This window comes from Dipodomys spectabilis, unplaced genomic scaffold, assembly GCF_019054845.1.
Source record: "Dipodomys spectabilis isolate Male_0828 unplaced genomic scaffold, ASM1905484v1 ptg000351l, whole genome shotgun sequence".
Lineage (NCBI taxonomy): Eukaryota > Metazoa > Chordata > Mammalia > Rodentia > Heteromyidae > Dipodomys > Dipodomys spectabilis.
Window position 1 is genome coordinate 3,457,192 of NW_024871028.1, and position 13,489 is coordinate 3,470,680.

A 13,489-nucleotide genomic window follows, 5' to 3' on the forward strand; every position below is an offset into this window, starting at 1 on the left:
GACAGACACACAGACACACAGACAGACGGACAGACAGATAGACAGACAGACGGACGGACGGACGGACAGACAGATGGATGGATGGATGGACAGACAGACAGACAGACAGACAGACAGACAGAGACAGAGAGTGATAGAGAGAGACAGAGAGAGACAGGAAGGAAGGAAGGAAGAAAGGAAGGAAGGGAGGAAGGGAGGGAAGAAGGAAGGGATGGAGGGAGGATGGAGAAAGTGAGTGGCAGGCAAAGAGTGCTTCTGAATACAACTTATTGGTAGACTTCTATACTCCATGATTGTAAAAAATAGATTTCACACTTAGAAAATACAATACACCAAGGAGACCTAGGGTCTCTCCTATTCCATCCTGCAAGGTTTTCATAGTGACAGCTTTGATTCCGAGGTCTGTGATCCATTTGGAGTTGATTCTGGTGCAGGGTGATATATAAGGATCTAGCTTTAGTTTTCTACAAGTAGTTAACCAATTTTGCCAGCACCATTTACTGAAGAGGCTGTCTTTCTTCCATTCTATTTTTTTAGCTCCCTTATTGAAGATTAGATGACTATAGGTCTGCAGGTTCATTTCTGGGTTTTCAATTCTTTTCCATTGGTACTGAGGTCTGTTCTTGTGCCAGTACCAAGCTCCTTTGATTACTATGGCTTTATAGTAGAGTTTGAAATTTGGTGTTGATATTACTCCAGCAGTGTTCTTTCCATTGAGGAGCGTTTTTGCTATTCGGGGTCTTTTATTGTTCCATTTGAATTTTTGGATTGCCTCTTCTATCTCCTTGAAGAATGAGATTGGAATTTTGATAGGTATCGCATTGAATTTGTAGATAGCCTTGGGAAGTATTGCCATCTTCACGATGTTAATCTTTCCCATCCAGGAGCATGGGAGCTTCTGTCATTTTCTAAGTGCTGTTTTGATTTCCTTTTTCAAGTTTTAAAGTATACATGGAACTCAAAAAATTAAATCCCCCAAAAACAAATCCTCAAAGAAACAACTACCCAATAAATAAGTGGGCTAAAGACTTGAAGAGAAACTTATCTGAAGAAGAAAGAAGGATGGCCAATGGACACATGAAGAAATGCTCAACCTCCCTAGCCATAAAAGAAATGCAAATCAAAACAACATTGAGATACCACCTCACCCCAGTTAGAATGGCAAAAATCAAGAACTCTAATAACAACAGTTGCTGGAGGGGATGTGGACAGAAGGGAACCTTACTTCATTGTTGGTGGGAGTGTAAACTTGTTCAACCACTTTGGAAAGTAGTATGGAGGTTCCTCAAAGAGTCCACATAGAGCTCCACATAGAGCTATGACCCAGCAATCCCACTTTTGGGCATTTACCCAAATGTTTACAAACAAGACCACACTAAAGCTACCAGCACAACTATGTTTATTGCAGCATTATTAACCATAGCTAAGATATGGAACCAACCCAGATGCCCCTCAGTAGATGAATGGATAAAAAAATGTGGTATATATACACAATGGAATTCTATGCCTCCATCAGAAAGAATGACATTGCCCCATTTGTTAGGAAATGGAAAGACTTGGAAAAAATTATATTAAATGAAGTAAGCCAAGCCTAAAAAAACATAAGTCCCATGGTTTCCCTTATTTGCAATATTAAGTATATTTATGAGTTGAGCAGAAAAGGTCAGATAAGGTGATGTTAGGAAAATGAACCCTAAGTTAGGTATTCAAATGTTTATTTTTCTTTCATGCATTTGTTTCTAACGCATTTATAAGATTATTTCTTTGTTGCGTTGTATGTCCCTCTCCCACAATATAACCCCTGTTGATGTCGGTATAATTTGTGGAGGGGAAGGGGAAAATCAAGTTGTTTAAATACAGATACAGGTGGACCCGTTGCAACAATAAGAAGTACAAGTTGTCATGTCGAAAATGAACTTTACAACTTTGGTGTTGGGGGGAGGATTGGGTGGGAGGAGGAGGGGTGGATGGGAAGGGATGAGAAGGGGAAACAAAGGAGGAGGCTACAATGCTTGATAAGGAATGTGCTCATTATGTTGCCCATGTAACTGTAACCCCTCTGTACAGTATTTTCACAATAAGAAATAAATAAATAAAAGAAAATACCATACAGCTTGTGGTACTATGTTATGACAGATAATTGCATTAATTGTGAATAATAAAATGTTTATTATGACCTATCCTTTTGTTCTACATGTACCTTTTATTTTATATTTTGATTGTTATTGTACAGCTGATAGAGGAGTTATATTTACACAAGTCAGGTAATCAGTGTAGTTCTTTATGAACCATGTCTCCCCTTTACTAGCTCTTATCCCGTTTTTCCCTCTTGTTCCCACTAACAAGATGTACATTTCATTTCCAGATATTGTTTTTATTCACCCTTTGTTCCACCTTTCTGTGCCGTCTTACCCTCCCAAATAAAAACAAACAAGCAAGACAAAGGAAAAGAAAGCAAAAACAGGAGTAATAGAAACTAAAAGGAATTACTCTGGTTTCCTTTTCTTGGAGTTCATTTCTTGGGGTTCATAAAATCTTATTTAATATGGTCATATGCACATAGCTGTTGAGCTTTTGGCATCTCTTCTTATTCATACCCTCCTTTGTGTTCAATGTGTGAAGACACACACACACACATACACACACACAATTTAGTGTGCTTCCTTGTAGATTTAGAGGAAAATTATAGCTACCATTAATGAGGAAAACTGCAACCTATAACAATCTATATTTCTTTGGCTCTTGCTTATTTTGTTTAAAACAATTTTTTTCACGTCATTCCACTTCCTTACAATTTTTTTGCTGTTTTGTGTTATTGCTGTCTGATGCTTGAATAACAGTTCTGAAGGATTACAATAAGTCTTTATCATGAGATCAGATAGGAATTCCACCCTTTATGGTATCCTGTTAAGTGAGACATTCACTGAAGTTTCCATAGATATCTTCCCAACAAATATAAAGTCTTACAATATCTTATTGTCTCAGGATTTTATTTCAATAACAAATGGTGGTAAAAAGTGGCTCATCTTCTTTTAACATTGATAGAATTATATGATATTTTGATTTAAAGTTTTGGTATTCTGGTTAATAATGATTGGTATTATTTGGTAAAAATCTTGGAAACCTAAAACAAATCCCCACTTGATCTTTACGTCTCATTTAGTATAGTGAAGGAAAACATATATTAAGCAAAACTGAAAATTTTATAGTTTCTAAGTACAAATTTATCACATTTATATCATATTTAAGCTATCATTATTGGGCTCTGTATTTAATGGGTAACTGTTACTGATCTCATAATTACTGTTACCATCATAGATTAACCTTGTTGTAACTAGATTTGATTAGAACGGTTTTCACATTTAGACTGATAATTTTTTTTTAAATATGGGAAATTATCATATGCACTCACTGTTTATCCTTAGATAAACAGCAATTACTGAGTCTCTTCCTCTGTAGAGAATTGCTTTCAAGATTCTCTTTCCTGCTGCTTTTGTTTCCTGTTTTTTCCCCTTTTATTTGAGAAGAAAATATAATCGAGCACTGTAGAGAACATCCATCTTCTTTGCTTTGATAATATTTACAGTGTCTTTCCTGGATTTATCAAGAAATATACAATTCCCTACAGATATAGCTATTCAGACTAACAGTGGGTAATCTCAGTGGTTATGGAACTATTGATCATACAAACATGAAAATTATGTCTGCTGTAGCAGATGCCAATAAAAGAGTTGTACATTAATCAGAAAATCAGTACACTTGTCAATAAAAAGGCAACATTTGGAAGGATGATGTTGCTGAGAGATGTATTGTTTATGGGCCAGAAGCTACATAACTCCACAACTGACCTATTTACATGACTTCAAGCGATTCTCAAATTGTATATGAAGAAATAAAACATAGTACCCTAAAAAGCTGTGTATTGTTCATGTATTTAGAGTTCATTCTGTAAGAGTAGATGAGAGCTTATTTTTGCACTATCCTTTATTTAATTTTACAAATATGCTACATTTGCATTTAAGACTAAACATTTCCTATAAAATAGGCAGAATATATATGAAAAATACCTAAAAACTATTTTGTGAAACATGAATTTTCTGAGTTGTTACAAATCATTGATTAATGTTAATTCAAAAGAGATTTTCCAGTAATATATATACACATATATATGCTCCTATATTATATACTTAGTATGCTCAAAAATATTTGAACATTTAAAACAGATTACAAATGCACAAAAGCAAAAGGATAACTTCGATAACAAAGAAAACTCATTTTCCTATCTAGAAAATTTTTTTTCAGGATTTTTTTTATTGTGAAAATTCTGTACAGAGGAGTGACAATTACATGGGCAAGATAATGAGTACATTTCTTATCAAGCATTGTAGCCTCCTCCTTTGTTTCCTCTTCCCAATGCTTCCCATCTTCCTTCCGCCACCCCCACCCAATCCTCCCCCCTCCCACCGAAGTTGTAAACTTCGTTTTCCACATGACAACTTATACTTCTCATTGTTGCAACGGGTCCACCTGTATCCTTATTTAAACGACTTGTTTTTCCCCTTCCCCTCCACAAATTATATTTGTATGTCCTCTCTAGAATATTTAATCTAAAAAACTCAACCAACTACTTACTTGTATTTATGTAAATAAATAGTTTTTCCTCCATTTTTGAAAAGACATTAAAAATGTCTTTGTGTTTGAAATTGTCCAAACTGTGATACAGTTATCACTCAAATTGAGAAATTGTGGGGTTATTTTTCCTTTTAACTGACAGTTTTTAGTCAGAGCTTAGTAATCAAGGCAAAGCTATTAGCAGAGGAATTGAGCAAAGAAAGAAAGAAAGCATAAAAGAAAGAAAGAAAGAAAGAGAGGAAGAAAGAAAGAAAGAGAGGAAGAAAGAAAGAAAGAAAGAGAGGAAGAAAGAAAGGAAGGAAGGAAGGAAAGAAGGAAGGAAGGAAGGAAGGAAGGAAGGAAGGTAGGAAGGAAGGAAGGAAGGAAGGAAGGAAGGAAGGAAGGAAGGAAGGAAGGAAGGAAGAAAGGAAGAAAGAAGGAAAGAAGCCAGACATATTTTTCAGTTTTTAAGAATATTTAAATTGCAAATATAAGATGTCTAATGCAAATTAATTTCATTGTAATATATATTGTATAACCAATGATCATATTTAACAATTATTAAAATTATTAATTTTAAGTGTTTGAAAACAACCATAAATTGATTTTTTAAATTAATTTTATTTTAAGATACTGTTCAGAGGGGTTACAGTTACATGAGGAAGGTAATGATTACATTTCTTGTAGAGCATTGTTACCCCTCCTTTTTTTTCAACTACTATCCTTTTCTTCCCCCATTTCCCCCTTAAAGTTGTAAGTTGTAAAGTTGTGAGCATCGAACTTTTTTGCAATGAGTCATCCTGGGTCTTTGTTTTAGAATTTTGCTACTCCCCTTCCTCTTTCCAAATTAGATAAATGTATATACAAGATGCATGGTACCAAAATCAAATACATAAATTGATTTTTGTTAAAAATCCTGCCTCAGGTATGTTGACTAGTACTGTGGCTGCTTCTTGCATACAAAATACAATGAACAGTTGAAAACGGTACCAATTTCTATTGTTCTTTTAAGTAGTCAGACATCTGTAAATGAGTATTGTCTATAAATTACAATATATCGTAAATAAAATGTAAATGTTACCCAAAGTTAAAATTTGTATCATACTAAATGGTCCTATTCTAAAATAGCTTTCAGTAGAGTTACAATTCCTTCATAAAGAAGAATCATAATGTTTGGGAGAACATTTAATTAAAAATCCACACAGTAGGACATTTTACATTGTACTCTCCACAACAGTGTGAGATGCTCTTTTAACCACCTACAGTAATGAAGGGAAGAAAACTGAAGACAATTATCATACCTTTGGTATGATTATATTTTATTGAAACTAAATTTCTAAGGTAATTTTCACCTCACCAAAACGATTGTGTCATGACTTGAGAGTCATTGCTTCTCTGTTTTATTTCCAACCAAATGCCTCATGAGTTAAAGAGAATAGCTGCTGAGTGAAATAAATTAGATAAACTGCTAAATTGTATTAATTTAGAAAACTTCATATATTGATTAGACTATACATTTACATTACATAACTGTATGCCTTTGTAACAGGTGGTGCAGGGCAAACACATTCTTCAAAATGTTTGTTTTGGTAAACTCTGTTACAAGTTGCTATAAACATGTATTAATGTATAAGAAATCCAGCCAGTGTTGTATTCCTTGCTATTCATGCCTGTATCTCTAGCTATTCAGAGGCTGAGATCTGAGGATCGTGGTTCAAAGCCACCTCAGGCAGGAAAGTCTGTGAGACTCTTATCTCCAATACACCACTAGAAAACCAGAAGTGGTGCTGCGGTTCATGTGGTAGAGAGCTTGCCTTGAGATGGAGAGTTCAAGGACAGCGTTCAAGCCCCACAACAAAAAAATAAATAGATAGAGAGATAGATAAATAAATAAATAAATAGATCTACATAGCATCAAAGTTGTGATGGAGTTATATTAATGATGTACATATTTGTTCTTAGTGATTTAAAACTATGACTTTCTTTTTTGCTCGAAAGACAACTTTTTAAATATTTTGATGATTGTTGCATACAATAAGCATCATAAAAGATAAAGTCAGGAGATAATAGATAAAAATGGAAAAAAGAATAATGTTTAAAAACATGACAATTAGTGGAAACAATATTTCAATAAGTAAGTTGATTAAAAGATGAATGAAATGTAAATTATGGCACATTTTACCTAAAGAGTAGAAAAATGCAATAAGGAAGTTAAGGTGCTGGGAAAAACCTACTATAGAACAAAATATTAATTATTTGGGAATTGCTTTCAGTTTAAATTATCACCCTTACTGCTTTCTGTGATTAGCTTAGCCTATCAAACTGACAATAATTAGGTTTTTAAAAGTATATATTCTACACATATTAATCCATTATTTTTGACATGCACTAAAGCTGCTATCAAATCACTTAACTGCAGCAAAGTTAGAATAATTCACCATGCTAATTCATTTTGCCAAAGATTTTTAACAGTTTAATTATTTTCTTTTGGAGAATCTTAAATTCTATTATTCCTTCAAGCAATTCTAATTTGAATGGAATTTGAAGTTGATTTTATACATTGATTAATACCATAAGCAATCAAATTCAACTACCAGAAAAGTCTGAGACTCTCAGCTATTAAAATGTATAATTTAATAGAGAATCATTTTGAAACCAAGGAATCAAATCTTAATGTTTTCTGTTTAGAAAAACAAATTTTGCAAATACTATGTTTTCAAATTATTTATTTCAGCTCTTTCATAAAACTTTCATTCTTGAAAATTAAATTTTCAATTACTACATACTAGTTGCAGTGTCAGTTTATCCATTTGCATGATTATGGAGATTTTGAAGGGAAATGTTGCTTGCTTGCAGTAAACATGATGTGTCTACCTTTAAGTGGTTGATCTCCAGAATGTACTTGTCTTTACTAGGGCCTCTATTGTGTCAGGTATTTCTTGATCATGTAGCTTAAAAGTATTAAATGTAGTGGATCATTCTGACATTTTACGACATACCCAAATAGTCTAAATTTCTTACTACGTTTAAATGATGGGGGTCAGAAGAGGGAGTAGAACCTGCATGAGGGAAATGATAAAGGTGAATTTTAAATGTCCTATATAAATATGAGCTGCTTCTAAGCCCTTCTTCTGATAATAAAAATACATTCACCAACTCTGACACTGAAGATCATAATAGTCTGCTATAGCAAAAACTACATATGAGAAGAGTAATCAGGCCTAGCCTCTCTGAACTGGTAAATGACACAGGTCATCCTTCAAATCACTCTACATTCTTAGGTTCCCCTTCGGTGAATCAAGTAGATGACTGAGACCATAATTACTGTATCTTTCAAGCACCTTGCTCATTCACTCTACTTACTCCAAGATGCATTATTATATTCTATTATGGACATCATAGAATGGCAGATTCAGTCTCTCTCTCTTGTCTTCTGCTATCTGAGAAAGCTTATCTCAGACAAGGAAATAAATGGGGAAGCTGTACCAAAGACTATGTGTGTCAATCTCAATTGTAGTTTTAGGGATTGTGAACACAAATAGTAAGTGCATTCATGGCCTAAGCTGAACCATGGGCAGGACTCCATTAATAACCTGAGCAGTCAGAATGCATTATTAGATATCTCCCTAAAGGATTGGGAAAAAATAATACTTCACACAGTAATCATATTATGCTTCTTTCAGGAGATTGGTCTCTTTTACTATCTGTAGCTTACCATCCAGGACTGTGTAATGTCTCTTACATTTTTTATTATGATAATTGCTGTCAATCTTCTGATCCTCTACTCTTAGTACTGTTGTTTTTTTCTTCCTTTTTTTCTTTGTACTGGTCCTGGGTCTGAACTCAGGGTCTCAGCACTGTCCTGAGCTTCTGTTCTCAAGGCCAGTGTTCCACCATTTGAACCACAGCTATGCTTCTGGAGTTTAAAGTGGTTAAGGATTTTATTTTTTGCATTTTTGTTGTTGTTTTCTTTCTGTTTTGCATCTTCTGTGTTTTTTTTTACTTCAAAATTCTCTGTCTTGTATGTAAATATATCTGATTTGGGGAGAGTAAAGGGAAGCACAGAAATGGTGGGACAAAGGGTAAACTTTATCTGTAGTGATACTTACTTAACTCTGTTGAAAACTATACAATTTATGGGGAAAGGGGGTTGAGGAGGAGAAAAAATTTGGAGAAAATGAGAGAAGAGGTGATACTGTTCAAATGTATTAAAAACTTGACTTATATAACTATAACTCTTTTGTATATCATCAATTTTTAATTTTTATTTTTTAATGTATCTCACTGGCTTTCTTGCCTGGGCTGGCTCCTAACAGAGATCCTCAGATCTCTGTCTCCTGGGTAGCGAGGATTACAGGCATGAACCACTAGAGGTAGCTATTCTCAGTCCTTTTGCAGGTCAACAAGTTAGTAGCATTTTAAGCTGACCACCTGTTTTATTCCTGGCCAACATATGTTTTATAAGCGATCTCCTTAAATGCATAGAAAAAAAACAGAATTAAAACATTTGCTTTATCTATTCTATTATCACATACCCATTGCTATCTTGGGGGTTATAATTTGAATAATGTATGCCCTCTCTTCCCAGGCCACAGTCTCGTGTGTTAAACATGTAGTTTCTCGCTGATGATATCCGTTCAGAAGGTCATGAAAAGTTTGGAAGTTAAGTAGAGGAAGTGGGTCATTAGACGCATGATTTTGGAGCTTGTACCTGGTCCATGGGCATTTTCCCCCTCTATTTCTTATCTGGATTGAAGTGAATAGCATTGCTCTCCTCTATAGGCTGAGCCATGATCATTTGCTTTATCACTGGTCCAGAAACAATAGACTGTGGTCTAAAATTCTTTGAAAACAAGAACTGGGATTTATCTTTCCTCTGTTGCATTATGTAAGCCAGCACTTCTTTGGAGTGTGTGTGTGTGTGTGTGTGTGTGTGTGTGTGTGTGTGTGTGTGTGTGTGTATGTGCATGTGTGCGCGTGATCCAATAGCACTTTAAATTGTGTATAACATTTGAGTCAATCTTTATGCTTCTTCCAACTAAGTCCACGTAGAGATTCAATTGTTACGTACTTTTCCCAAGTGGAGTGAGATGTTGCATTTGTTTCTTATGCTATCCCAAGTCATATATAGTATGGATTTATAATGGGATGAATATAATGTGAGAAGAAAATTGGACTTTAGCCTTCTTAGAACAACAAAAAATAAGAATCTCAAACTAAAATAAATGAACATTTATCTATCCCATATAAGCATCTGTGGGAGGTAAAGGAAAATAGGTTACCTTGATTAGTAAAGATAAAATTCTTATTTATATTTCTTTCCATTCAATTCGTTTGTATTTAATTTTACTTTTGTTTTAAAGGTAATGTACAGAAGGGTTACAGTTACATAGTAAAGAGTATATGTCTTGTCGAACATTGTTCCATACAATTCTTTGGATTTTCTTTTCTACGTTTTTCATTCTTTCTTTCTTTTTTCTCTTTTTTCCTATTCTGCTAGTCCTGGGACTAGAACTCTGGTCCTGGGCACTGTTCCTGAGCTCCTTTTAATAAAGACTCGTGTGCTAGAGCCATAGGGCTACTTCCAGCTTTTTCTGTGATTAATTGGAAATGAGAGCCTCATTGACTTTCCTACTCCAGGTGGCTCTGAAATGTTATTCTCAAATCTCAGCTTCATGAGTAGGTAGAATTACAGATGTGAGCCACCTGTACCCCATTTCTCTTGGATTTTTTTATTTCTATTATGCTAATGCTTTTCTTAACTGTGCTTGAACCCTGCTCACTGACAGTTGGACACTTCATAACTGATTTCACAAGATTCACAACTGGAGAAGATGAATTATCTGTGACTAAATATTGGAAACACTGCATAAAAATCCAGTTTACCAATACACGACTACTCATGTGTCCAGAGATTCAATAGAAACAATTTTAGCACCTTCTGGAGTCTTGTATGCAGAACTGGTAAATGATGTAAGTTAATAATATCATCATAATTGTCTATCCAGGAGAACTTTATGTACAGAAATCTAGGGGCATTAATAAACTATAACAAGATATTCAGTCAATGATATATTAGCGTGGGTTTTAGAATCAATCTTAACTCTAAGGTTTTTTCCCTTTATAATGAAGACAATAATAAATAATGACCTTTCTTTTTTGTTGTTGTTGGTCATGGGGCTTGAACTCTGGGCTGTCACTCAGCTCTTTAGCTCAAGGCTAGTGCTCTACCACTTGAGCCACAGTAACACTTCCAGTTTTCTGGTAGTTTATTGGAGATAAGAGTCTCACAGACTTACCTGCCCAGGTTGGCTTTGAACCATTATCCTCAGATCTCAGCCACCTAAATAGTTAGGATTAAAGGCATTAGCCACCTGCACCTGGCTTAATTACCTTATTATGTTGATTAAATAGTCAGAGCCATTATCAATATTAAAATTTTAATTTTAAGGTAGATTTATGTAAATATAATTGAATAAAATAGGAATGTTATTTAAGTTCCAACCTTACCATTATCTAAAAGAAACACAAGGAGTTTTTCTTCACTCACTAAGTGAAAATTATAGCATAACTATAATCCACATAGGTAATTATAAACACTAGTAGATTCTTTTGCAAGTTACTCCTTTCTTTAATGATTCCACTAGCATTAGTAATAGTTCTTTAAACAAACCTTTACAAAATTTACCTCCTATAAATGCTACAGGAAATTTAGAATCAAGCAACATTTGTCAATTAAATATGGAGAAAATATCTAAGATTACTCTCCATCTTTGTGATCATATGAAACAAACTGTTGCATTTCCCTCTTTGGAATAAACTTTATTATACAGACATATTTGAGATTTTTTTCAGAGCTCGACTTTTTATATCTATATTTTATATAAAAACAATATTGTCATGTTTTAGTAGCAAGTTCTGAATGATTTGGAGTAACATACAAATATATTTAACTACCTGCTCTCTGCAGGGATATTAAGGTATTTTATATTTTGAGTTACTAACATTTTTCTCAACTTAGTTCTCTGAGTTTTCATTATTTTTCAAGAGATTGTTCCACTGTCATTATTTTGTATTTGTGATTGTTATTTCTAACTGGTAAAATTTTTGGTAATAAATAAAATGTTCTGTTTGTTTTTTCTCCTGACTCAAAGCAAAAATAATGTACTATAATAACTACAATTATGTATATATATATATATATATATATATATTCAAATATATATTATTAGTTAAGTAAGCTAGTCCTAGAGAACCTCAGGTTACATAGTTTCTCTCATTTGTGGTAGCTAAATTGGGCCTATAAATTCATAAGTAAACAAGTAAGTGAATTACTTGAAACATAAAAGAATGAAGGGAGACCCCAAATAATATAGTTCTTTAGAAAATTGAAGACAAAGCCCAATAAAATAAATACAGGACCCTTGTCTTTTGTATGGCTAGTGAAGACCTTCTCTCAATCCATAGGCTTTCTATTGATCTTGCTAGCTATGTCCTTTGCCATGCAGAAGCTCTGCAGCTTCATGCAATCCCATTTGTCCAACCATTCTTTGATTTGTTGTGTTTCCGGGTCTCTATTAAGAAAATTTCGTCCTGTGCCAAGGAGACCAAGGGTTTCTCCTATTCCATCATGTAATGTTTCAGAGTGCCTCCTTGACTCCGACGTCTTTGATCCATTTGGAGTTGATTCTGGTGCAGGGTGATATATAAGGATCTAGCTTTAGTTTTCTACAAGTAGTTAACCAATTTTGCCAGCACCATTTACTAAAGAGGCAGTCTTTCTTCCATTCTATTTATTAGCTCCCTTATTGAAGATTAGATGGCTATAAGTCGAGGGGTTCATCTCTGGGTTTTCAATTCTATTCAATTGGTCCTGAGGTCTGTTCTTGGGCCAGTACCAAGCTCTTTTGATTACTATGGTTTATAATAGAGTTTGAAATTTGGTATTGATATTCCTCCAGCAGTATTCTTTCCGTTGAGGAGGGATTTTGCTATTCAGGGTCTTTTATTGTTCCATATGAATTTTTGGATTGTCTCTTCTATTTCCTTGAAGAATGAGGTTGGAATTTTGATAGGTCTCGCATTGAATTTGTAGATATCCTGGGAAGTACTGCCATTCTCACGATGTTAATCTTTCCCATCCAGGAGCATGAGAGCATTTTCCACTTTCTAAGTTCTGTTTTGATTTCCTTTTTCAAGTTTTTAAAGTATACTTGAAACTCAAAAAATTGAATCCCCAACAACAAATCCTCAAAGAAACAACTACCCAATAAATAAGTGGGCTAAAGACTTACAGAGAAACTTCCAGAGAAAGAAGGAGGGCCAATAGACACATGAAGAAATGCTCAACCTCCCTAGCCATAAAAGAAATGCAAATCAAAACAACATTGGGATACCACCTCACCACAGTTGGAATGGCAAAAATCAAGAACTCTAATAACAACAGTTGCTGGAGGGGATGTGGACAGAAGGGAACCTTACTTCATCGTTGGTGGGAGTTTAAACTTGTTCATCCACTTTGGAAAGTAGTATGGAGGTTCCTCAAAAGAGTCCACATAGAGCTCCACATAGAGCTATGACCCAGCAATCCCACTTTTGGGCATTTACCCAAATGTTTACAAACAAGACCACACTAAAGCTACCAGCACAACTATGTTTACTGCAGCATTATTTACTAGAGCTAAGATATGGAACCAAAACAGATGCTCCTCAGTAGAAAAATGGATCAGAAAATGTGGTATACATACACGATGGAATTCTATGCCTCCACCAGAAAGAATGACATTGCCCCATTTGTTAGGAAATGGAAAGGCTTGTAAAAAATTATATTAAGTGAAGTAAGCCAAGCCCAAAGAAACATAGGTCCCATGGTTTCCCT